General features: G+C 56.3%; 1 protein-coding gene across 1 annotated transcript in view; it reads left to right on the top strand.

Annotated features, from left to right (window-relative positions):
* kcnq3 (potassium voltage-gated channel, KQT-like subfamily, member 3) overlaps positions 1-3,742 on the top strand; it is a 31,958-nt gene that overhangs the window by 9,889 nt on the left and 18,327 nt on the right. The gene's annotated exons all lie outside the window — the stretch shown is intronic.

The following is a 3,742-nucleotide window of genomic DNA, read 5'->3' as shown; positions in this document are numbered from 1 at the left end:
GTTTGGGTACATTATTGTTCAGTGTACATGTTCACATCTGAAACAAACTTTACGTGCTTGATAACTCTCCCACCCCGCAGACATCTACACGTCAATACCGATTTATATTCATAGCGGCAAGTGCTATGTAGCTCCACATAGGGGACACAGGAAGTGACATATAGCACATTCATGCGGCGTCGGAAACGCGTAGGAAATTCAAAGCCGCACCGGCAGAGCTCCAGAATATGCGACTCGGCCGGCTCACACGGGGACGCGCTACAAGTGCGAGGGCCCGCCCAACGCTGCTTGCAGCTTTAATTGTTTTTATTTCAGTTAACTAAAGTGTTTTTTTACACCCAGTGCTACTTTAGTTTTACTAAAAAAAACGTTATTTTAGTTTAGTTTTAGTCTAAAATCACCTTTCTAAGTGCATGGTACATGGGCTACTTTTATTTTGAAGGCTTTACCGGTTACTATCCCTTCCAAAAAAGGAATAGACCACGTGACTTCCGTTTTTGGTTTATAACGAGATACGTCTCGGGTTACGTATGTAACCCTTGTTCCCCGAGAAGGGGAACGAGACACTGCGTCGGTGACAACACTATGGGAACGCCCCTGGGCGTGGCAGGGCTGAACTATGAATGAAACTACTCCAATCCTATTGGTGTTACTAGAACGGTAGTGTGTGACGGCGTAACCGCAGGGGGTATATAAGCACGCCGGCACATAGGACACATTAGCCTTTTCTATGAAGCAAGGCACTCCAGGCGGGGTGAGGTGTGGTGGACCGACGCAGTGTCTCGTTCCCCTTCTCGGGGAACAAGGGTTACATACGTAACCCGAGACGTTCCCCTTCGAGGGAACTCGAACTGTGTCGGTGACGACACTATGGGAACGAGATACCCACTTAGGCCACACCGAAACCCCGCCTGCCCCCAGCGTGCAGACTAGGAGGAGAGCGCACGGGTGCCGGGTGCAGAAGGCAGGTCCAGACTGTAAAACCGGATAAAAGTGTGAGGGGTGGCCCAGCCAGCCGTGTCACACAAATCCTGGAGTGACGCCCCTGCGAGGAGGGCCCTAGAAGCCGCCATGCCTCGAGTAGAGTGCGCCCTTACGGCCATAGGTGAAGGCAAACTGCGCACCTGATAGGCCAGGGAAATAGTCTGAACGATCCAGTTGCTGATGGTGTGTTTAGAAGCGGGGAGCCCAGCCTTGGGGGACCCGAAACACACCAGCAACTGGTCTGCTTTCTTCCACCGGGAAGACCTCAGAGTGTAAATACTCAGTGCTCTGACAGGGCAGAGCAGATGAAGTCTCCCGTCCTCCGCCGTAACATGAGGTGGGGGATGAAACGCCTGCAGCACCGTGGACCCTGCCAGTCTGGCCGGAACCTTAGGGACATAACCTGGACAAGGGTGCAGGATGGCCCTGACCCTCCCCGGGGCAAACTCCAGGCATCGGGGAGACACCGACAGTGCCTGGAGATCCCCCACCCTCCTCAGAGAGGTGATAGCGAGGAGAAAGGTCATTTTAAGGGTCAGGTGCTTGGCCTCAGCCGACTCCAGGGGTTTGAAGGGGGCCTCAGCCAGCGCTTCGAGAACCACTGCCAGGTCCCAGGTGGGAACCCTGGAACGAGTCACGGGTCTCATCCTCCGGGCTCCACGGCGGAAACGCACGACCAGCGGAAGCCTCCCCAAGGGCCCATCACTCAGAGGGGCGTGGAATGCTGCAGTGGCAGCCACATATACTTTGAGCGTGGACGGGGAGAGGCCAGCAGAGAAACGGTGCTGGAGGAACTCCAGTATCACAATGAGCAGGTAACTGGGTCTACCGCCCGTTCTCTGCACCAGGTGGTGAACACATTCCACTTTAGGCCGTACATCTTTCTCGTGGACGGGGCTCTGGAGCTGAGCAGCGTTTCGACTGCTCCTGTCGTCAGACCCGCCTCTAAGAACTGCGCGCCCTCAGGGGCCAGACCCATAGCTGCCACAGGGCGGGGTGCGGGTGAAAGATCTGGCCCTCCGCCTGGGACTCCTCCTCAGAGGGACCTGCCAGGGCGGGCCCTCGAGGAGCGATATTAAATCCACAGAGAGAGAGAACCACACTCGAGCCGGCCAAAGCGGGGCTACTAGTAGTAGGCTGACGCCGTCCTGGCGGACCCGCTCCAGAACCCCCGGGAGCAGAGCGACTGGGGGAAACGCATACCTCAGCCTCGGCCACGTCTGTACCATGGCATCCAGCCCTAGCGGGGCTGGGGGTGATAGGGAGAACCACAGGGGACAGTGTGCCGTCTCTCGGGACGCAAACAAGTCCATGTCTATGGGGCCGAACTCTTCGCATAATAACTCCACCACCTCGGGGTGGAGTCTCCATTCCCCGGGCCTCAACCCCTGTCTCGACAGCAGGTCTGCTCCTTGATTCTGGGTCCCAGGGATGTACATCGCTCTGAGGGACAGCAGCCTCTCCTGGGACCACAGGAGGATCCGATGTGCCAGTTTGCATAATGGGCACGAGCGCAGACCCCCCTGGTGATTCAAATAGGCCACCACCGCCGTATTGTCGGTCCTGACAAGGACGTGGCAACTGCGGAGAGCGGGCAGAAAACTCCTCAGAGCTCTGAAAACCGCGAACATTTCCAGGCAATTTATGTGCCAAGAGAAATGATGCTCCTCCCAGGAGCCTCTCGCGAAGCGGTCGTCCATGACCGCACCCCATCCCGCGAGTGAGGCGTCTGTTGAAATAATTGTTCGGCGACAGATTGCTCCCAACACAGGACCTTGGGACAGGAACCAAGGCTTCCTCCATACGGACAGGGAACGAAGGCATCCGCTCGTAACCCGTATCAGACGGAGCGGATTTCCCCTCGGGGAGAATCCCTTGGATTTTAGCCACCACTCTCATGTGCAGTAGTCCGGAAGGTATTATACTGGACGCTGCGGCCAGAAGACCCAACACCCTCTGAAAGTGTTTCACAGTGATGGCGCGGCCTAACTGCACTCTGGTCACTGAGGATAAAATGGACTCGATGCGTGCGGGAGACAGGTGGGCCCGCATCGTCGTTGAGTCGATGTCACCGCAGTCCATTGGGCGGGTGTAAGCACGCTCTTCTTTGTGTTGAGCCGCAGCCCCAAACGCTGAATGTGGGCGAGGACGACATCTCGATGCCGAACCGCTAACTCTCGAGACTGGGCCAGGACGAGCCAGTCGTCGATGTAGTTCAGTATGTGGATGCCCTGGAGCCTCAACGGAGCCAGAGCTGCATCCATGCATTTGGTGAACGTGCGGGGAGATAGGTGCTAGGCCGAACGGAAGAACCCGATACTGGTAAGACGTGCCCCCGAAGGCGAACCTCAGGAACTTCCTGTGAGAGGGACGGATGGAGATGTGGAAATAAGCGTCTTGCAGATCTATCGTGACAAACCAATCCTCGGATTGGATGTGACTGATGATGGCTGGGATGGTAAGCATCCTGAACCTGAATCTCCTCAGAGATTGGTTCAGGGACCGCAAATCCAAAATCGGACGCAATCCTCCGTCCTTCTTGGGGACCAGGAAGTATCGGCTGTAAAAGCCGGCTTCTCTGACTGGCAGGGAAATTATTCTATGGCCCCTTTCTTCAGAAGAGAGCAGACTTCCTGTCCCAACACCTGGCTCTGTTCTGCGTGTACTGTAGTCCCGACCATCCCGCAGAATCTGGGGGGGCGAACCCGGAACTGCAGCCTGTAGCCATCTACTACTGTGCGGAGGACCCACGGGGAAA

The sequence above is a fragment of the Micropterus dolomieu genome, linkage group LG06 (genome assembly GCF_021292245.1).
Source record: "Micropterus dolomieu isolate WLL.071019.BEF.003 ecotype Adirondacks linkage group LG06, ASM2129224v1, whole genome shotgun sequence".
Classification (NCBI taxonomy): Eukaryota; Metazoa; Chordata; class Actinopteri; order Centrarchiformes; family Centrarchidae; genus Micropterus; species Micropterus dolomieu.
Note: the sequence above shows the minus strand (reverse complement) of the source record. Positions and strands in the feature narration are given on the sequence as shown.